This window comes from Hippopotamus amphibius, chromosome 10 (assembly GCF_030028045.1).
Source record: "Hippopotamus amphibius kiboko isolate mHipAmp2 chromosome 10, mHipAmp2.hap2, whole genome shotgun sequence".
NCBI classification, from domain to species: domain Eukaryota; kingdom Metazoa; phylum Chordata; class Mammalia; order Artiodactyla; family Hippopotamidae; genus Hippopotamus; species Hippopotamus amphibius.
In genome coordinates this window covers 57,865,129-57,888,864 of record NC_080195.1, presented here as the reverse complement: position 1 = coordinate 57,888,864, position 23,736 = coordinate 57,865,129, and the positions used below count along the sequence as shown (strand labels likewise).

At 39.2% G+C, this 23,736-nt stretch overlaps 1 protein-coding gene and 1 non-coding gene across 4 annotated transcripts in view; both read right to left on the bottom strand.

Moving 5' to 3' along the window:
- The window catches only part of USF3 (upstream transcription factor family member 3), a 50,828-nt gene extending 27,092 nt beyond the window's left edge, over positions 1 to 23,736 (bottom strand). For all 3 annotated transcript variants that reach the window (XM_057696466.1, XM_057696467.1, XM_057696468.1), the window contains exon 1: positions 23,470 to 23,736. The gene's annotated coding sequence lies outside the window, so the exon portion shown is untranslated. The remainder of the gene's footprint in view (positions 1 to 23,469) is intronic.
- On the bottom strand, positions 11,774 to 11,906 carry LOC130830656 (small nucleolar RNA SNORA68). Its single transcript, XR_009047829.1, has one exon. It is a non-coding gene; the product is annotated as a small nucleolar RNA SNORA68 (small nucleolar RNA).

The following is a 23,736-nucleotide window of genomic DNA, read 5'->3' as shown; positions in this document are numbered from 1 at the left end:
TTTCTTTTCTTCTTCTTCTTTTTCTCCCCCCAAAAGTTTGAGAAACTTAGCTCTTCTCTAAGTCAGTATTTCCTAAACATTCCTGATAATAAGAATTATCTGAAGGTACTAGTTTAGAAGTATAGATTCTCAGCCCATCCCAGACCCACCCAATCAGTTTCTAAGGAAGGAATTCCAATCTCCAAGGGAGGGGCCTGAAATTTTACGAGTGCCCCAGGTGGTTCTTATCAGGACCATCTGAAAGCACAGGCAGGTATCTTGGTAAAATTTCAGGGACCTGACCAATACTGTACTGTAGGAGACACTGGGATGTGCCGTGAGAGTGGACCAGATAATTTTACCTATAAACCAGTAGGGTCACATTTGCCTCGAACCCACATGAGTCAGCATTTGGTCATTAATATTGCAATTCTAGTTTTTCCCATGTAGCCCTTTTGAAAGTTTGCAGATTCATGTTGCAATTAAGATACATGACGTAAAAGTTTTAATTTTTTTAAACATCTAGCATCTTAAAGGACGCTAGAGGCCCATCACATAAGTAAACACATTCAATAAACCGCACTGGGGTGAAAGCCAGCAGTTTACTGAAAGAGTAAATCAAAATCAAAGAGTAGATCAAAAACAACCGCAAATCAAAATCATCCAGTTTAACAAATGTCACTATAAATATCCATCTCAACGCACATTTTAACCAATTCAATTAATCTAATTCAGTGCAAAATTATTTCTATGTCCAATACCTCCCAATATTAAAATTGCACTCCTGACACTTACTGCAATAAAGAACTATGTAATATTGTCATAAATCCTTGTCCACTTATTAACCTACTAATAAGGAAATGGCACCTTTAATACAATATTTATGTAACTAAATACAAACATACCCTTTAAAATATTTCAAGTGCCATGAATTTTTAAAGAAAATTGTCAAAATGTTACATTAGTAACCTATGGATTATTATTTTTCATGGTAGGAAAGAATTGTTTCTGAAATTAGTGAAACCCAGTGGTTCTCAAAGTGTGGCCTTCAGATCACCTGCATCAAAATCACATATTTTAAAACTTTTTTTCCCCTTGAGGTAAAGCTTGCATATTAGTAAAAGGTACAAATTTTAGTGTAACATTCAATGAGCTTTGATAAATGCATACACCTGTGTGATGCAACCGCTATCAAGGTACAGAAATTATTATCATCAGAGAAAGTTCTCTCATGACCTTTCCTAATCAATTCCTTCCCCTACTCCCATGGGGCATCAGTGTTCTCAGTTTTCTCGGCACAGAGCTTTATGATGCATTAACTAAGGGTTCTACTATGCCAAGCTCTTACTCAACATGTTTTTGAAATTCATTTGTAGCTTGTTCCTTTTTACTCTTGAGCATGAGTATATAATCATGTGTGAATTTATAACCCAATTTGTTTATTCACTTTTCTGTTGATGGACACCTGGATTGTTTGCATGTTTTGGCTGCTATGAATAAGGCTGCTACCTGAGGACACAGATGTGTGAGTCTCTTTGTGGGAGTAGACTTTCATCTCTCTTGCGTAAATACCTACAAGTATAATTGCTTATTATATATCCTGAAGTTCTACTCCTAGGTATCTACCCAAGAAAAATGAAAGGCTATATCCACAGAAAGACTTACGTGAAGAACATTTATCACACTTTCTCCAGAGTGATAGTACCATTTTGCACTGCCCACAGTGTAGAAGAGTTCTGGTTGCTCCACAGCCTAACCACATTGGGTTTTGTCAGCCTATTAATTTTAGCCATGCTTGTGGGTATATAGCAGTATCCCATTATAGTTTAATTTGCACTTCTTCATGGCTAATACTATTGAGTGTTTTTGTTGTTTTTTAACCACACCACATGGCTTGTGGGATATTATATACATATTAAGACCATTTGTAGATCTTTTGTCTGCTCATATCTTTTACCAGTTTTTTAATTGGACAGTTTATCTTTTTATTATTGATTTATAGGAAGTCTTTATATATTACATATCCTGAGCTATTTATATCTTCTGTATACCTGTCCTTTGTCTGAAATATATTTTGCAAACACTTTCTCCCATTATGTGGCTTGCCTATGCATTTTCTCTTTTTTTCCCCTCAAGTTCTGTGATTCTCTGATTTTATTTTACTTTTTTATTTTATTTATTTTTTGGCCACACTGCATGGCATGTGGGATCATAGTTCCCCACCTGGGATTGAACCTGCACCCCCTGCAATGGAAGATCGGAGTCCTAACCACTGGACCACCAGGGAAGTCCCTGCCTACACATTTTCTTAATTGTGCCTTTTGGTGAGCAAAAGTTCTTGATGAAATATAACTTATCAATTTTTTCTTTTATGGTTATTCCTTTTTGTGTCCTGTCCAAAAAGCCTTTACCCATCCTGAAGAAATTCTCCCATGGTTGCTTCTAGAAAATTTATAATTAATTATAAAGTAATTACTAATTAATTATAATATTTAGATCAGTGATCCATATTTATGGCATGATGTAGGGGTCAAAATTCTTTTTTTTCATATGGATATTTAGTTGTTCCAATACCATCTGTTGAAAAGATTTCCTTCCTTCAATGGCATCTTTGTTAAAAGTCAAATATCTACATCAGTACAGTTCCATTTCTAGGCTCTCTATTCTGTTGCTCTATATTCTGATCTATCCTTATATTATTACCACACAGTCTTGATTAAGCTTATGTTTCAAATATAATTCCTACACCCCTCCCCAAACCTAATGAATCAGAATCATGGGAGGGAGAGGTCCAGGAATATGCAGTTCTAACAAGCTTCCTAGTTGTTTTTTATGCACCCCAAAATTAGAAAAGTATTACATTACTTTAACACTCCCTCCTCTAAAACTGATACAAATTGAAGAGCTCACAAATTAGGGTCCACGTGGAAAACAGGTGAACTTGGAATTAGGAAACCTATGCTGTCTCTAGATTTGCTTCTCAATAGCTAGATTTCATTTTATTTACCATAACCCAGGGCCTAATTTTCATGTGTAAGAGAAGAGGGTAGGTCTAAACTCAACCATTGAAGTACGGATTGAGTACCTACACTGCCTAGGAACTGCAGAGGTAAAGATGAATAGTCTAGATCAGGGCTTTCCAATAACATTCTGTGCAGTGGAAAATCCACTGTCCATATGGTCACTGTCCATATGTCCATATGGGGCTTGTGAGACCATGGAATTAAATTTTTAATTTTATATATTTTTAAGTAATTTAAATAGCTACTTGTGGCTAGTGGCTACTGTATTTGAAAACACAGGGAATGGAAAAAATAAGTTAAAAGATGAATAAAAGATTGGTTAATGAAGGTCAGCTTCCTGGTTCTGGTGCTATCCTACAGTTATAAAAGATGTCACCTTTGGGGAAAGCTGGGGGAAGAGCATATGGACTCTTTGTACTGTGTTTGTATCATCCTTTGAGTCTATAATTATTTTAAAAATAAAAAGTTTCTAAAAGTGAATTTAGGGAATTCCCTGGCGGTCCAGTGGTTAAGCCTTCATGCTTCCACTGCCGAGAGCTGGGATTCAATTCCTGGTCAGGGAACTGAGATCCCACAAGCCCTGCAGCACGACCAAAAAAAAAAAAAAAAATGTGAATTTAAAACCTGGTAAGTGCTACCTCAAAGATTTATTGATAACATGCTAAGCGAGAACAGAGCATCAAGCATGTTTTTGGTGGGACCCAAAGAAAGCTAGGTCTTGGAGAACGTTTACGATTTTGCCAGGTGGAGATCGACAGGAAAAAGGAAAGAAGTAGAAGGAAGAGCAACTGCAAGAGAGGTGAAATAAAAGCAGTCTGAAGACTACACTAGGAATATACAAAAAGGGGGGCTAGGGGAGGGCGGAAAGAGAGCCTGGACCAGACTGTAAAGGAATTTTCTATGCCTAAGGAATGTGTTCAGATTTTATATTAAGATCAGTGGTTCTTACTCTTTGGCATAAATAACAGCAAGATCTTTTTTGACCCACCCTCTAGAGTAATGGAAATAAAAACAAAAATAAATAAGTGGAACCTAATGAAACTTCAAAGCTTCTGCACAGCAAAGGAAACTATAAGCAAGATGAAAAGACAACCCTCAGAATGGGAGAAAATATTTGCAAACGAATCAAAAGACAAAGGATTAATCTCCAAAATATATAAACAGTTCATCCAGCTCAACAGCAAAAAAATAAACAACCCAATCAAAAAATAAGCAGAAGACCTAAATAGGCATTTCTCCAAAGAAGACCTACGGATGGCCAAGAGGCACATGAAAAGCTGCTCAACATCACTAATTATGAGAGAAATGCAAATCAAAACTACAATGAGGTATCACCTCACACCGGTTAGAATGGGCATCATCAGAAAATCTACAAACAGTAAATGCTGGAGAGGGTGTGGAGAAAAGGGAACGCTCTTGCACTGCTGGTGGGAATGTAAATTGATACAGCCACTATGGAGAACAGTATGGAGGTTCCTTAAAAAACTAAAAATAGAACTACCATATGACCCAGCAATCTCACTACTGGGCATATACCCAGAGAACACCATGATGCAAAAAGACACATGCACTCCAATGTTCATTGCAGCACTATTTACAATAGCCAGGACATGAAAGCAACCTCAATGTCCATCAACAGATGAATGGATAAAAAAGATGTGGTACATATATACAATGGACTATTACTCAGCTGTAAAAAGGAATGAGACTGGGACATTTGTAGAGACATGGATGGACCTAGAGACTGTCATCCAGAGTGAAGTGAGTCAGAAAGAGAAAAACAAATATCGTATATTAACACATATATGTGGACTATAGAAAAATGGTACAGATCAAGCGGTTTGCAAGGCAGAAACAGAGACACAGATGTAGAGAACAAACATATGGACACCAAGTGGGGAAAGTGGGGAGGGTTGGGGGGGAATGAATTGGGAGATTGGGATACCAAATTGTACACTCTAAATATATGCAGTTTACTGTAAAAAAAAAAATAAAAATTAAAAAAAAAAAAAAAGATCAGTGGTTCTTGACTAGCAATCCACAGAAACTAGCCTACTACTGGTATGAAGTAAAATGAAGTCCCCTAGTCTACAATAAAATGGAAAAAAGGACAATACAGTTAGGATTCCTTTTTTTTTTTATTGATATATAACTTACATACAATAAGTCACTAACTTAAGTTCACTGCTCCATGCATTTTTTTTTCTTCTTTTTTTTCCAGCCATGCCACTCAGCTTGCAGGATCTCAGTTCCCTGACCAGGGATTGAACCTGGGCCACGGCAGCAAAAGCCCGGAATCCTAACCACCAGGCAACCATGGAACTCATAATGCATTTTTGTACATGAATACAACCATGCAACCACCACTCAGATCAATATATAGAACATTACCAGCACCTCAAAAGGCTCTTTTGAGGTCACTACCACTTAATCCCCTGAAGTTTCTTTTAAAAATATATATTCAAAGAATATATATTTCCAAAGAAGACATATAAATGACCAACAGGTATATGAAAAGATGCTCAACATCATTAATCATCAGATAAATGTAAATCAAAACTACAAAGAGATCTCACTTCACACCTGTTAGAATGGCTATTATCAAAAAGTCAAAAGGTAAGTGTTGTCGAGGATGTGGAGAAAAGGGAATCCTTGTACACTGTTGGTGGGAACATAAATTGGTACAGCCATAATGGAAAACAGCATGGAGTTTCCTCAAACAGTTAAAAATAGAACTACCATATGTTCCAGCAATCACACTTCTGGGTATATATCCAAAGGAAATAAATCACTATCTCGAAGAAATATCTGTACTTTCATTCACTGCAGCATCGTTCACAGTAGCCAAGATATGGAAACAACCTAAGTGTCTACTGACAGATGAATGGGTAGAGAAAATACCGTACTATATGAATGTTTTATTTTGTATATTGTATGTGATATATATGCAGTATATTTTTTTCAGCCTTAAAAAAAGGGAGATCCTGACACAACACTTGTAACAACATGGATCAGCCTGAAGGACATTATGCTAAATGAAGTAAGCCAGACACAGATAAACACTGTACAATCTCACTTACATGTGGAAACTAAAAAAGTCAAACTCGTAGTGACAGAGGGTAAAATTGTTACCAGGGGCCAGGGGGTGGGGGAAATGGTGAAAGGGTATAAACATTCAATTATAAGATGAAAAATGTCTGAAGACCTAATGTACAGCGTGATGACTATAGCTAATATAAGGTATTGTATTGGGTTGGCCAAAAAGTTTGGGTTTTTCTGTAAGATGTTACAGAAAAACCCGAATGATCTTTTTGGCCAACCCAATACATCTGAAATTTGCTAAGAGAGAAAATCTTAACTGTTCTCACCACAGACAGTAACGCTGTGAGGTGATGGATGCGTTGATTAGCTTGACTGTGGTCATTTCACAATGCATACTTATATCAAAACATTATGTTACACACCTTAAATATATATAACTTATCCATCACACCTCAATAAAGCCAGAAAAAATATATGTGTATATTCAGAAGTATGCTACCTCATACATTGCTGGTGGAAATGTAAAATGGTGTGGTCACTTTGGAAAACAGTCTGGCTGTTCCTCAAATAAACACAGAGTTGCCATAAAATCCAGTAATTCCACCTAGATATATACCGGAGAACTGAAAACATGTGTTCACACAAAAACTTGCACGTGAAGGTTTGTAGCAGCAGTGTTCAGAACAGCTAGAGTTGGAACAAGCGAAATGTCCACCAAGTGACAAATACAATGTGATACCGTCACACAGTGGAATATTATCCAGCGATAAAAAGACAGGAAGTATCATAAACATTGTATTAAGTGAAAGTCTGGCACAAACGGCCACATGTTGACCTTTATATACTCCATTTATACGGAATGTCCATAACAGGCAAATCCATACAGAAAGAAAGTACATTAGTGGTTGCCAAGGGCTGAGGAGGATGGGGAATGACTGCTAATAAGGAAGGTGTGTGTGTGGTGGTGGGGGGGTCCTCTGGGGGATGAGGAAATGTTCTAAAATTAGATAACGGTGATGGTTGCACAACTCTATAAATATACCAAAACCCACTGAACTACACTTTATTTTTACTTTTTAAAAATGTATTTATTTATTGGCTGTGTTGGGTCTTGCTGCACACAGGCGAGCGGGGGCTACTCTTCATTGTGGTGCACAGGCTCCTCATTTTGGTGGCTGCTCTCGCTGCGGACCACAGGCTCTAGGCACACAGGCTTCAGTAGGTGTGGCTCACAGGCTCAATAGTTGTGGCTCACGGGCTCTAGAGTGCAGGCTCAGTAGTTGTGCCGCACAGGCTTAGTTGCTCCGCTGCACGTGGGACCTTCCTGGAGGAGGGATCGAACCTGTGTCCCCTGCATTGGCAGGCAGATTCTTAACCACTGCACCACCTAGGAAGTCCCTGACCTACACTTTAAATGGTAAACTTCACAGCATGTGAATCATATCTCAATCAAGATCTTAAAATTAAAAAAAAAAAAAAGAAACTATTTGATAGAAGTCTCTTTGGGTAATTTGAAATTCTCTACCCATTCAGCTTTTTCATCAGTTTGTACGTTTGCTTTCTTTCAGCATATAATTTCAAAATTCTACTTAGTTACCAGTCATCCCCAATTTCCCTAATACAGGGAAAATGTGAAGCCACCAAAAATAAGTACTGGCATTTTTTAAGAGACAATTCAGTTTAACTGTTCAGTGGTAAGCTGCATTTTCTTCCTACCAAGAAGCAAATTAGTGGTAAAGTTTAATTTAAATTATGTCTTTAGATACAATGAAGACAAAAACCTAATTTTTATCATAAGATTTTCAAGTTGGAATTAAAGTGTCTTCATTGAAAATATTTTATGGCCCACTGCTTATACAACATTTGTCCATGGGTTGAGAAAGATCTTTTCAATCTCTGTATTTAATTCTGTTTTGCTGCTGTTTAATGCACTCCTAAGCATTTTACAATTACTTAAAATGCTTTAAGGATTGGCTACGTAGATATGCAGTTTTAAAATATGTTCCATTTCTTTATATGAGATCTATAATAAATCTTTAGTCCTCTCCAATCAAAATGACTTACACTACTGAACTAGAACATGATAGATGGAAATTACAACACAATTAAGCATAAATTCTTGGGCTGGGTCACAGCCATTAACATGTTAGGCCATAGGCAACGTTCTGTTCTGTTTTTTACTTAAGGCGGGCATTTCTCCATGTCATCCAAAATTGTGGTTATTTATCTTTAATATCTTGGATATATGTACTCTGTCATCTTATTTAGTGCTTGGAGGCCTCTTTGCTCTCTGTATTTTGCTAGATGAGCTACTATTTGCATTTATCTTCTCCAGCATTTTAGGTTAATAACCCCCTACCTGGTCTACCTGGTTCAACTCATTAAATCTTGAAATCTGGCATATATGTATTAATAGTGCAGGAATAGCACAGGGGTGCTTTTCACACCCAAAAGAATCCTTCCTCTATGCATATAATTTCAGCAGCTGCTTTCCATCTTGGTGGGAACTTGAGGAGCTGTTTGTGAGTGTGCTGTGTGTGTTGTCTTCCGCTTTCTGTAACTGCTATCAGAAGTTCTAATTTCCTTTGCCATTAAAGAAATATTACATCCTTTAATAATGTCTGTTAGCTCCCACCATCATGCTGGGTGCAATCAGTCATAGAGGTTTCATAAATGCCAATCTTGAGATCCTATGACATATATAAGGATATGAAATAATGAAGTCCTGCTTTCACTGTGCAGTTGAGTGAAACTATATTTCAAGAAAAAGAAATAAGCCCTGAGCACAGTAATTTGCTGAACAGTTTTAAATTTTTATTTTTAAGCTACACAAGTAACTTGTTTAAACATTTTTTATTGAGATATAATTGATATATTACATTAGTTTCAGGTGTACAACATAATGATTTGATATCTGTATATATTGCAAAATGCTCACCACAATAAATCTACTTAATATCCATCACCACACAGTTAGAAAATTTTTTCTTGTGATGAGAACTGAACACCTACTCTTTTAGCAACTTCCAAATATTCAATACAATATTATTTTAAAAATCATTTTTGAAGAGTCTAGAAATGTATATAAAGTTAAATGGAAAAGTTATTTAGCTGTATAATCGCACTCTTCAGGAATAACCACTGTAAACAGTTCGGCATTTTTTAGACCTCTTCCTTGCTCTTGCCCACACAAACTACAAATATTGATACTTCTGGCTCAAAACTACATCATGATTAAATTCAAAGAAAACTCCATGCTTTAAGGCTTTTTTTCTTTTTTAATTCAATAGCAAAAATAACCTTTGCTCTTTGTAAGAACTTTACACAGCACAGATACATATGAAGCACCAATGCCCTTCTGCTTTTTACAGGCTGGTGGTACCAATTCCAGATATTTTTCCTATGTATGTCCAAGCAATTATTTATGTACATATTAGTAACTGTTATACTGAAAGATCAGGACACATAAAATGCAAATAGTATAAAATACGTTCTAATCTCAGTTCAAATCTCCTCTGTTGGGTGATCCTGCTCCTTGGATAAAATTTAGGGCAGATCCCATGACTTTACTGGTCACAATTACATAATAAAAATCCTCTAGTCATTTCTAGGCACAAAATAATCCATTGGGAATATATCAGTACAGGTCCTTTAATATGGGTAATGCCACCACCCAATCTCTTGCACTCTCCCCACCCACAACTTCTGCCTCTGTCCTTACAGCTCCAGTCTCTTTCTGTTGAGGTGCCCTTGCCCCTGGCACAGTGCCCAGACCAACTGCTTCCTGACATAATGTGGACCCACATCTGGCCCACAGAAACATATACCTCTTTAATGCAACAACTCCTAGAAATCTACCTGCAAGTATATGTATGTGCCAGAAGACATTTATTCAAGGATATTCAAGTAACAAAAGATAAGGAAAGGCTCATCAAAAGGACACTGATTAAATATGTCACAGTATCATGTTGAACCACCAGAAATTGCCCATATTTGATATTTTCTGCCTCTAGAAACTACAGTTTCAGATGGTTCAACCTAATAGCTCCACACATACAATGTAGTTATATGTACTGATAGTCAAATATATATGTATATTTGTTTGTTATGGGCTATAATGAATCTCCCCTAAATTCACATGCTAAAGTCCTAATGCCCAGTACTTCAGAATGTGACTGTATTTGAGGGTAGGACCTTTAAAGAGGTATTTAAGTTAAAATGGGGTCATTAGGGTAGGCACTAATCCAAGATGATTGGCCTCCTTATAAGAAAAGATTAGAACACAGACCATACAGACATAGGGGGGACCACGTGAGGACACAACGAGAAGGCAACCACCTACAAGCCAAGAAGAGCCTTCTGAAGAAACTAAACCTACTGACACCTTGATCTTGGACTTTGAGCCTCAAGAACTTTAAGGAAATTAATTTTTTTTATTTAAGCCATCCGGCCTGTGTATTTTGTTACGGCAGCCCTAGCAAATAAATAAATAAATAAATATTGATAAATAAATAAATAAATAAATAAATATTGATAAATAAATAAATGTTACAAGTAAACTTGTATATAATACCTATCCTTTGGGGTGGGGAGAAGAACATATGTTAATAAATGATGCACAGAATTTCTCTGGAAGAATTGTCTTTGAGGAGGGGAAATGGTGGACATGGTACACAGGAGACCTACTGTATATCTTCATATGCAATTTTAATTTTTGCCACATGTATGCATTATGAATTAACTTTTGTCTTTCTAATAAATGCATTTAAGACTGTAATATTTCCTTAAGGTACAACTTTGTCCATAGCCCATAAATTTTGATATGTACTATTTTCAAGTTATTAATTTCTAAATACTATATAGTTTCCGTTAAATTTTAAATTATTTTCAAATGCTATACTGAAAAACAAAAACGTAAACATTATCCCTAACCACATCCCCTTTTTCAAGGAGGAAAATTAAAGTCCCCATTATCTCCTATTCATTCTATCCTCTCCCAGTTGGTAATCAGTTTGACATCGACTTTCTTGATCTTTCTACAGAGTTGTTTACATATATGTATCATCACATGCACATAATTTTTTTTATAAAAATTAAATCATGCTCTATGTCACTCTGAAATATGCTTTATTTTTACTTAGAAATACACTATGGACATTTTTCCAGTAAGTCATATCAATTTAACTTACTCTTTTTAATACCTGCATACCACTGTGTAGCATGGATGAGCTATCATTTATTTAGCTGTTACCCACTGATGAGTGCTCTTTATCCCTCTTCCGTTTTTATTTTTAAAAATTTTTATTGGGGTATAGTTGATTAACAATGTTGTTATCCCTTTTCCTTTTTTATTTCTGGGTTTTGTTTTGTTTGCTAGTAAAAACAACGCTGACCAAAAAAGGCTAGAATCAACATCTTTTAAATTTTTCTGTTCAAAGCAACAAAAAGTTTCTTATTATTGCTTAACTTGCATCTCCTTGAGGATTAGCGAGGCTGAATATCCTTTCACATGTTATGAATCATTTATATTTCTTTTTCCACGATTTGCTTTTTATTACCTGGACTTTTTCTTTCTTGTAATTTCAACTTTTTTATTTATTTATTTATTTTCTTTTAGGGGGCAGGGTGAATGCATACATTCTCCCAAACCTCCCATCACGTGTGGGGGAAGGGGACACTTGGGGACCGAGTGGCCATAGCATCTGGTCCCAGCAGGTACTGGCTACGAAGTGTGTAGAACCTCCAAACTCACTTTGAGGGGCATGGCTGCAGCCCCGCAAAGGCGACGAGATCCACTTGCTGTTAGCACCTCTGTTTAAACTGCTGTTACAAGAAACAGCAGTTCTTGGGTTTAGGTGCTTGTCAACTTTTATACCCTCTTCAAACTTGTTAAAGTAAAAAGCTTTCTAAGAAGTTATATATCTTCTTTTCTGGTTCCCCTTTTGTTAAGAGAGAGAGAGTGAGTGAGTGTGTGTGTGTGTGTGTGTGTGTGTGTGTGTGTGTGTGTGTGTGTGTGTGTGTGTATGAACTGTTTCCTTACATCACAACCGGCAATAAAAATTTTTCAATTTTCAGAATTAGAGATTTTCTGTGTAGCCCTGTAACATATTTTTTTTGTGTTTGAGTATTTGAGAAGTGCGTATTTTTAGCTCCTGAGATATAAAGTTTTATCAACTATTTTTAAAATAAATTTATTTATTTATTTATTTATTGGCTGCATTGGGTCTTTGTTGCTGCTCACGGGCTTTCTCTAGTTGCAGGGAGCAGGGGCTACTCTTCATTGTGGTGAACAGGCTCCTCATTGTGGTGGCTTCTCTTGCTGCGGAGCACAGGCTCTAGGCACGTAGGCTTCAATAGTTGTGGCACATGGGTTCAATAGCTGTGGCTCACGGGCTCTAGAGCACAGGCTCAATGGTTGTGGCGCACGGGCTTAGTTGCTCTGTGGCATGTGGAATCTTCCCAGAGCAGAGCTCGAACCCGTGTCCCCTGCACTGGCAGGAGGATTCTTTTTTTTTTTTTTTAATTAATTTTATTTATTTATTATTTTTTGGGGGGGTACACCAAGTTCAGTCATCTGTTTTTATACACATATCCCCGTATTCCCTCCCTTCCTTGACTCCCCACCCCCAAGTTCCCCCCACCCTCCCCACCCCAGTCCTCTAAGGCATCTTCCATCCTCGAGTTGGACTCCCTTTGTTATACAACATCTTCCCACTGACTATCTATTTTACAGTTGGTAGTATATATATGTCTGTGCTACTCTCTCGCTTCATCTCAGCTTCCCCTTCACCCCCTGCCCCCTCCCAAACCTCGAGTTCTCCAGTCCATTCTCTGTATCTGCATCCTTGTTCTTGTCACTGAGTTCATCAGTACCATTTTTAGATTCCGTATATGTGAGTTAGCATACAATATTTGTCTTTCTCTTTCTGACTTACTTCACTCTGTATGACAGACTGTAGTTCTATCCACCTCATTACATATAGCTCCATCTCTGGCAGGAGGATTCTTAACCACTGCGCCACCTAGGAAGTCCTTATCAACTATTTTTAAATTAAATGTTTGTTGTCTGGAATTAAACCTCAATAACAAATTACTACGCATTTTCTTCCATTCAACATTTGCCTGTGTGTGTATTTCATTTTTAACATTTCTGCATTATTTTGTTTATATTTGTCTAAAATAAAACAAATCTGGAGATTTGTTTCTACACAATTTAAGAGGTTTTTTTTTTTAAAAAAAAAAGAGAATGTATTACAGTCACATTTATTGTAACTACTGCTACACGGTCCTATTCTGCTTTTTTTTTCTTCCCTCCTCCACTAAGTTTTTACTTTTCCTTGGATGGTTTTTTGTTTTTCTTTATTTTCCTCAATAACTTCTTTCCTTTCACATCTATTCTACTCATAAATATTCTTAACAATTTTAAGAAACATACTGCAGTGGACATTTGTTAGACATTTTCTCCTCTCCACTTCACGAACTTCCCCAATTTTCACTTAGGTACATACCCCTCCCCAACTCAGCCCTTGTGCTTTATTTATTTATTTATTTTGTATTAGACATCCGCTTTTTTCTAAGTAATGTTCTGTCTTTTTTCTTTTTTTTAACTTTTTTAATTTATTTATTATTTTTTGGGGGGTACACCAAGTTCAATCATCTGTTTTTATGCACATATACCCGTATTCCCTCCCTCCCTCGACTCCCCCCCCACCCTCCCTCGAGTCCACCCTTGTGCTTTAGTAGTAGGCCTTGGTAGGTCTTGGCAAATGATTTTTTCTGACCACAGTGATTGGTCTCTGATTGATCCAATGAAAGCAAAGCTCAGGACCTTTCTTTGATGATGTGGGTAGCTATGCCTTTTCTCTCTCCAGTGTAAAGAGAAAGCATGTAATTCCAAATACTGAATTTCCAGACATCTTGCAAAAGAGGGAAGCCAGTCTGAGGATGAAATTGACACGCAAAGAAAAACAAAGCTGAGAGGATAAAGCTGACAGAAAAGGAATTACATATAAATAACTTAAGATATACTAATATTAAATTTAAATATATTTTCTTCCTATGAAAAACAGTATATATGGTCTCCTCTTCTACCACTATGGAAGTTTCAACATACTCTAATTATTACCCACCAAATGCCCACCCTCCACCGCCCCCACCACCAAAGACCTACTGAAATTGTGCAGAATTTTAGCTCTAGAGTGTTAGCTCTCCTCCTAGGTATATATTTCATGTCCAACAGCTCATGATTTTCTTCTTTGTTCTTTTGTACCATATTTTGGAAGAATTCCTTGATCTTATAGTTCATTAAGTTAGTCATCTACTACAACCATGCTGCTATTCAGCCTATTAAAGCTTTTATTTCAGAAAACATATTTTTGATTTCCAAAAACTTTCTTGTTCTTGTTTCTTTTTCATAGCACCCCATTGCTATTTTATGGAAATTATAGTCCCTAAAATCTTTGAGGATATTTTTGAATAACAAATATTATCTTTTATCTATTATATTCAATTTGTTTTCTCAAAAATCAATTCCTCTGTTTGTTCAGCTTGGTGTCCCTCTTTCACCCTCTTGATTTTCCTTAAATATTTAGTGAATCTCGGTTAACCAAACTGACAGCTAAAGTTGGTTTCTCCAGCACAGTGGTTCTCAACTCCAGACACACTGCAGAAATCACCGTTTAAAAAAAAAAGCTCCTTAGGTGATTTTTAAAAAATTTATTTTATTTATTTATTTATTTATTTTATTGGGTGGGTTGGGTCTTTTTTGCTGTGCACGGGCTTTCTTTTAGTTGCGGTGAGTGGGGGCTACTCTTCGTTGCGGTGCGCGGGCTCCTCATTGCCGTGGTTTCTCTTGTCACAGAGCACAGGCTCTAGGCGCGTGGGCTTCAGTAGTTGCAGCACATGGGCTCAACAGTTGTGGCTCACAGGCTCTAAAGCACAGGCTCAACAGTTGTGGCACACGGGCTTAGTTGCTCCATGGCATGTGGGATCTTCCCAGAGCAGGGCTCGAACCCGTGTCCCCTGCATTGACAGGCGGATTCTTAACCACTGCGCCACCCAGGAAGCCCTCCTTAGGTGATTTTAATGGGCATCCACCACTAACAACCACTGCTTTAATATATGTGAATATCACTCTTCTCCCCATCATGAAAGTATATGCTGATTATGAGGGTTCTGGCTATCAAGAGTATCATGCAGAGATGGAGGGGAGCAGCTACATGGGTACCTTCTGAAGGAAGGAGCCCTACATTCACAGTGGCAATTAGAAATTCTCTGAGGTATAGTCCTGATTCTCTATCTGGCCCTCAAGCCCAAGATGGAGATACACCTAATTTATATAAATAAGTTCTAGTAGTTTAGCTTGTGAGTAAACACTGTAATTAGCTATTCTAATTAGTCCTAGCACAGCTGTTCTAAAATTCAGTAATTAATTACCTTTTGGCCACTGTTATCGTCTGAATATTTGCATCCTTCCCCCACCCCCCTGCAAATTCATATGCTGAAATCCTAATCGCTAAGGTGATGGTATTAAGTGGTGGGACTTTTAGGAGATGATTAAGTCATGAGGGCAGAGCACTCGCTTGCCCCTTCCACCTTGTGAGGATGCAGCAGGAAGTAGGCAGTCTGCAACTTGGAAGAAGGCCTTCACCAGAATCCAACCATACTGGCACCCTGATCTGGACTCCCAGCCTCTAGAACTGTGAGAAATAAATTTCTGTGGTTTATAAGCCACCCGGTCTATGGTATTTTATTATAGTAACCAAAATGGACTAAAACAACCAACCTCAACTTTTCAAAGTGTCTGAGCTTTGGGGTTTTCCAGAATTGTGTTGGCAAAACTCACTTTTCCAGTGTTTTCCCTTTAAGCCTGTATTGGGTTGCAGATTTCTCAAAGCTGTAAGATTTTGTCATCAACCTGCTCCTATATGCTTTTCATTTTTCATAAAATTCTCAATCTTTTTGATCTTTAGATGACATCTTTCCCAGCTTTCTAACACTAATAAGGATGTGTCCTTATTTTCCCATTTTCTTATTCTTGTTACTTAACTAGATTATTTCCATTATACAAATAAAACATCCTTATATGAAACTACTCAGGTAATTCTGAAGGATTTAAGTTGTAAAAGTAGTAGCCTTCCTCCCCAATTGTCCTCCTCAAATTTCCTATCAACACTACTTAAGTAACTATGCAATGCTATTATTTTTCTTTTTCCATTCTCTATTCTTTGGAAGTGAGTACTAAGTCTAGCCCACACTCAAAGAGAGGGGAATTAATCTCTATCTCTTGGAGAAGGGAGTATCTAAACACACATTTTTTAGAATTCTTCTACGAAGAAGATTGGTCTCAAGATTGGTCTCTTCTCCCCCAGTTATTTACTCAATCACTCATTTATATCATTATGGACTCGGGATATTTATTTTATTCTTTGGGTCAAAATTTAACGCTTTAGTTATCTTATTGTTCGAATTGTTCAAGCTTTGGCCACTGGGTACTCCAATGTCCTTTTCAAATGCCCCTCCCCTTCCCCTATCGCTTTTTCAGTACTTCCTTACTTTTTGGTAAGATGCTCCAGACTCATCTTGTGACATATGTCCTACTGTTTCTCTGAAGAATCCTGACTAATACAGTGGGTAGTCAGTGAGCCTGTTGATAAAGGAATGAGTGACAGGGGTAAGGTGCAGAAACTTTATAAAGCTCCTCAAATGATTCTGAGGTACAGCCACTGTAAGCAGTAACATAGATGCTCTCAAGTCCCCCATATTCTTCACCTCACGTTAACGAGTGAATGGTAGAGTGGAACGAGACTAGCCTTTGACAGCAGACCGAGGATCAGATCTCAAAGTTGACATTTACTAGCTATTTGGTTTTAAAAATAAGTATTCCTTGAAGTCCCAGCATCCTCATATTTAAAATTGGGAGATTATCACCAACCCCTCAAAGAACTCTTATGAGTTTACATGATAATATGTTCAATGGATCAAGCAAAGTGGCTGGTATGTAGCAAGAGCTGAAGACACTTTAGTTGCCTTTCTTCCATTTCCCCCCTGATTCACAGGGAAGATGAAGGTCATCTGGTTCAAGTTCCTTAACTGGATCCTACATTTATCGTAACAGACCTCTGTCTATACATCTGTCCTTTCGGCCTACCAGAACATCCTAAAGCTTATTTCACCATCTGTGGAGAGAGATTCCATACCTGATTCTTCCCTCTTTAGTACTATATTCCCTCCTTAACCATTTCTCTCTTGCTTCCAAAATGCAAAGAGGGACTTCCCTGGTGGTGCAGTGGATAAGACCCCGTGCTCCCAGTGCAGGGAGTCCGGGTTTGATCCCTGGCCAGGGAACTAGATCCCATGTGCATGCCACAACTAAGGAGCCCGCCTGTCACAACTAAGACCCAGTGCAACCAAATAAATAAATATTTAAGAAAAAATACAAAGAGTTTCCTCATATTAAACAAGAATTTACTGCCTTTTCTGTCTATCATTCCGTTTCTCTCCTCTTATTCCTAAGAAACTTCTCACCTTTCCTTCACTGGCCAATCTCTCCTAAACCCCAATGCAATATGCCTTCTGATTGCTCCTGCCAACCAAAACTGCTTTCTTAGTGGTCTGGGACTATTTTTCACCAAGCCAAAGGTCTTCTCCTCTCTGCAGGATTTGAGGCTGCTGATCTCTCCCTTTTCTTGAAATTCTCTCTCCCAGACTGTCTTCCTCTCTCCAATTATGCATCATCTTTCTCTAACAGGAATCCTTGTCTTTCTCTGACTCTGACTTCCAAGGCTGAATGCTTTTTTCCTACGAAGTTTCAAATTGTTTCTGTGTAAAAGCTATTATGTTTTTACAATACAGCTACATTTCAACACTGATCTTGTTCCAAATCTTTGGTTGGGCAAATCTCTCTTCAGAACAATTCATTTCAAAACCAATAAATAAGAGTCTGTTTGCAACATGTCAAATGGCCTTCCCTCTTAAGAGACCTACTTCCAATTTCTCCATTTTATCAACGACACCAAAATTTTAACCTGGCTTTAAACCCCAAAATAACCTTCAGATATTCTCACTGAATCCTATCAATGTGTTTCACGATGTTCTTCTCCTCCTGTTTGTTACTGCCACATTAGATGAGCCCCCATTTTACACAGGTCTGGCTCTTAATAGGCTTTTGCTCCCAGTCTTTTCCCTATTCTTTAACGGTTTTATACTCCAATGTCTCAGTCATCTTTTCATTGCACTGTATCCCATCATGTGCCTCTTCTCCTCCAGAATCTACAGTACCATTTCCCAACATCTACTGTATCAAATCCAAACTCTTAGGCCTCACCTTTCATGACTCTACCTCACACTGTCTTCTTCCTTGGCCAGGCTCACTCACCCATTTCCACCTAGGACCACACACAGAGGAGCAGCATTATATAGCTCATCACATCATCTACTCTTCCCTCCTCCCCAATTCAGACAGATTCTTCCCTGTGCTCCTTATTAGCTAGTTTATTTTTTGCTAAATCTATGCTATTTTCCCTCTGACATAACCTTTCCATTTTGCTCTGCTTATTCAACTATTAACTCTTCAAAGCCCGGTGCAAATCTGTCCTTTCATGCAAAACTTTCCCTAATATTTTCAGCTAACACTAAACCTTCTACCATTGTTCTGGACTCTATCACTCCTACTTCTTAGCAATCTTGTTACAAAAATACATTCTTTCTCTCATATATTATTAATCTCTCCTTCCCTATTAGTGCTTTTGCATTAAAATATATTAATTTTTTCCCATCTAAAAAATTTAAAAAAAATCTTTTTTTTTCTTTTCCTGACCTTGCCATAGATTCTAGGTGTTCCTATTCTTTTCTCCCTCATACTATCAGGCTCCTTGAACAAGTAGTTTATACTCACTGTCCTTTCCTCCTCACCCCCCATTCACTCTTCAACTCCCTATTACCTGGCTTTTATTCCTAAAACTGTTTACATCAAGCTCACACATCAAGATCTCTACACTGCCAGATCCTATGAACTCTGTAGGAAATATTTTGTTTTTGGCCTTCTGGTAACGCCACCTTGCTTTTCCTTTGGAGAGCTTCTCTGTCTGATTCCTGAGGTCTGATATGACCATCAAACATGGACTCACCTCTGGGGTGGGCACATAGCTGACCAACAAGACTCTGTGCACAAGGAGGAAAACTGTCTGAGGCTGAGTTAGCCTCACAGACCCATGTGATCCTAGAGGCTGCTTTCTCTGCTCTTCCCAAGGCTTCATTAGTCTACCTTCCTTCACTTCCATGAGCTTACCCAGTATCCATCCATAAATCCCCCTTTTCTGCTGAAGTTAGCCAAAGGCAATTTCTGTTGCTCTAACCAAAGAGAAATTTATCCTGCAAGTCGATAGAGGTAGAAATGGTACCTCTCATGGTTACACTACAAATTTCTTCTCCCTGTCCCCTTCACTACAGGTTTCTGCTGTTAAAGAAGTTATAGTAGCTAAGGGGGAGAATGCTTTTGCCAAGGGACCCAATCATGGCTTCATTAATCTGGAGGGAAGGCTGTCTGGGACTCCTCATGCAGCCAGGTAACAGACAAAAGGGAAGTCACACGGAGCATAGGTGGGAACTGGGAGAAACCTGGGGCACCCCTATGTACTAATACTAGCAGCCAAGTTACCACACTACCGCTGCATTACACAGACAAGGTCTGCAAGGGCTCAGACTTCTCAGGAATAAAGGTTTGCAAACCACACGTGGCTGACTCCGAGGCCATACTCTTTAACATACCACTTTCTACCATGACAATCTACTCGTAGCTCCTTAATCAAGAAACGCCCTCTCTCATTTCCATGCCTTTGTACCTGCCACTTTGTTTGGAATGCTCATATCAACTTTCCAACCGGGAACTCCTAATTATCCTCTTTGAAACTTTCTCTGATTCCTAGAGGTTAGTCCCGAACATCCTGACATAATACATACTCCACAATATCTCAACAGGAAATACACTCTATATGCTTATTGGCTACTTCCACCAGACCGTAAGCTTCTAAATGTAGAAATCACATCTTCCATATTTGTATCCTCAACAATTAGTACTGACTATGGGAGCAATAAATGTCTATTGAAAGAATATCTGGTCTTTCTTAATTTTGCATGGTATTAATCACTGCGTCATCAATTTTGAGTGCTCGTGTTTAAGTGAGCTAATGAATATTGTGTTCAGTCCCTGATTTGAAATGATGTTCCCCAATCCTCCCAATAAGTCTAAAAACTTCTTAAGAGATGAGTCCACACCATTTACTACTTCTGTATTGTCTTTAGCACCTAAGAGTATTGGGCACATGGTAAACACTCAATAAATACTTGATGAACTGAATTAAAAACACGGTATTAGCACATTAATAGGAGCAACTTATCATGCCCTACTGATCTAATTAAAAGATCTGGCCTTCTGAAGTAGTGCAATTGTACCCGTATGGAAAGCTTAATGAGAAAAAGAAAAATTATCTAATTGGACAGTTAACAGCTTTCCTCTTACAGTTCCACAAATATTTTACGGATAACAAGAGTCGACTTCCAGAGCTCAGAATAAAAGACTCAAGGCATATATATCTCCATGCATACTGGAAGGAAGATTAGATGTTTAAGGGGGTCCATCATAACCCTAATTCCTTACATTCCACTAATCCTTAAAAAATCCATAATAGGAGAATAGGACATAAAAATATTTAATAGTGAAATCAACTAATGCCAGATCAACCTATGCTAAAGATGTATATGGTTATCTTTGCATAATATATTACACAACAGTCATTTACTCATTTAACAAATATTTTTTTGAGTGCCTACTAGTAACATGTGCTATGTTAGGTCCCAGAAGTACAACGATGAAGAGAACACAGTTGCTATGTTCAGGCGGTCCTAGCTCCACCCTGCTGCAACGGGATTTAAGAACACAGTGTGCATCATACTGTAGCTCTCAATGTGGACGCTCTAGGGGTAGTAGGCTCTTGGAGAAGGTGGATAAACACATATTCAATAGCAATGTGATTAGTGTTAACACAGAAGATAAAACAATCCACTTACTGAAGAAGTCAGGAAAAGACATGGAAAAAAGTGACATCCATACATGAATTCAACGTGAGTTAAGGTGTCAGGAAGCTACCAACACAGAAACACCTGAGATGGAATCAAACCTGAAACGATGGTCGCAAGCAGAGTTGGGAGGTTTCAAAGCAAATTGATACAACTCAAAGCAAACTGTTGTAAAAGAGCAGACAATAAAATACTCCTCGCCATTAAGTTTGAGAATAATGAAACACATATGCAAAAGAAGTTAAACCACTACTTGATGTAGGCACAAAGGGAGTCTTTTAAACAATATGTGGATTAAAAATTCAAAGGGAGCCAATCACTAATGAGTTAGAGAAAGCTATCCAGGAAAACCTTCATTAAAGTAGAGTTAGAACTATTGTCGTTGGGGAGGGGGGGCACAGGGAGGAGAATTCACATGCTGAGAAAAATCAATGTCATTAACAAAAGCAGGGATCTGAACTGCATATCTGTGGGACCACAAGAAGGCTCACGCTGGGAAGCAGTGCGGGGAAAGCTGGACACATGAGGGAAGGCCTAATTTAGAGGAGCCTGGGACACCAGCCTCGTAGGTTGGACATTGTTCTAGACACACAGTAGTTCTCAACCCTGACTGCTGAACAGAAACACCTGGGGAGCTTTAAAAAATACATCTACGGCTGAGGTTCACCCCATATCAAAAGTAAGAGAATCTCAGGGGTAAGTAGCCCAGACATCAAAATGTAAAAGCACATAAGATGAATCTACTGTACAGTCCAGACTGAGAACCACTGGGTTAGAGGATAGAAAGGTAAGGCACCACAGATACGGTTAAGACCCAAGCTTGATTCAGTCTCTGTTTATAAGCAACAATTCTGAGCTGATTGTCTGTTGAAGCTTATCTCCTAACCTGAGGTAAACATTCTCAGTTTTCTTAGTGTTTCTTTTCCCTTGCTGACAATGCTAAGCTCTGAAAATTGGAAAACAGCCCATCAATTTCTCCTACCTGACTATTTCACTGACTGCACAGTCTGCAACTTCAGAATTTTATTTCCATGATGTCTCACAGACACCTAACTTACAAAGCAAATATTTCAATCCTATGCGACCCTTAAATCCCAGCAATGAGGTGCTTTTATACTAAGGAATGTTCTAGGTTGCATGCATGTCTGGATTTTATAAAACTTCTTTTTTAAATATAGAGAGAATGTAATACCTGTGTATAAAAAAAGCCATACTGCTTCGATTAGAGCAAAATGTGAGATTAAGCTCTTTACACCGTTCCTGAGACAGGATACTGTTCCTGGTTTCAGAAGTGCAATGATTACAAAGTATTTTGCCTATTTTGTAACAATCACTTTTAAAGCACTTCACAAATAAAGGGAAACAACAAATGTATCCCATACAGCAACTCTGTACTACATTAAACACGTGTCCTGTGTAGGAGGAAAAAGTCATCAAAGCGATCAGACTGTGTGACAGCCTGTTGATCCTTCAAAAAGCAGGCTTGCTTGTTTGCTTGCTTGTTTTTTTTTTAAGAAAATACAAAGGTTACAAATATGCTTCAGAATCCATGTTACTCACGGAAGGGTTTATTCAAGAAATCTCTACTTCGTTTAACAAGTAAGCAACTGTCTTTTTTAAGCAAACTTAAGTTAGCCCCAACTGTCTATAGTTTTGTGCGGTGTTAGGTCAATATATCTACTTAACAGTAAAAATGGCACGAGAACGTAAGTTGGAAGTCTACAGCTGGGATCCCACATATAGGTTCACGCAGCCTCTTATTTCCAGATAAAGTTAATAAATTGAAAGGACCATATCCCAACGTAACCGTAGTGGGGAGGGGGGTGGGAGGGGGGAAGGAGGCAGTGCGTATGGGAGAACCGCTCCTGCTACGAAAGGAAAAGAAAGGCTTCTAAAAAGAAGACGCAAGCCCAACTCCCCGACACAGGGGTGAGAGTTTAAAAAGCAAGTCACATGAGTCTGACCAGTGGGTCCGAAGGAAATTCGCAGGGCAAGGAAAAAAAGAGGGAATGACGGAGACAGGAAAAGGTGAAGGAGGCGGGCAAAGGCCATCCGGTGCGAACCTGGCTGCCCGGCTCTTTATGCGCCCGGGGCGGCGCGCAGCCCCGCTCGCCCCGCGCGCGCGCATCTGGGGGTCGGGCCTGGCGCCGGGGGGCAGAGGGCAGCGCGCCCCTCCCGCGCTCGCGCCCCACCAGGTGCGGCACGCAGGGCTCCCCGGGCAGAAGACACACTGCGCGCAGCCCTCGCCTCCGGGAACGGGCAGAGGGTGGGTGGAGCGGAGCCCGGAGCCGCCCCCCGGAGCCGCCCCCGCAGCCCCGGCTGTCAGCGGCCCCCTCCCGCACTCACTCACCCGTGGGCTGCGTGGTCCCGGCCGCGGCGGCGGCGGCGGCGGCGGCGACCCCAGCCTGGGTCATGATCCCAAGCGGGTTCCGCAGGGGCGTCCGACCGCCCGGGCGACCCTCTCCGTCCGCGGCCGCCGCCTGCTCCTCTGGGGCTGGGGGAGCGCGGGCCCAGGCCCTCCTCTCCCCCCGCCCCCGCCGCCTCTGTCTGCGGCCACCGCCGCCGCTGCGAGCCCGAGCCCTCAAGGCCGGAGACCCGGCGGCAGCGCGGCCTCAAC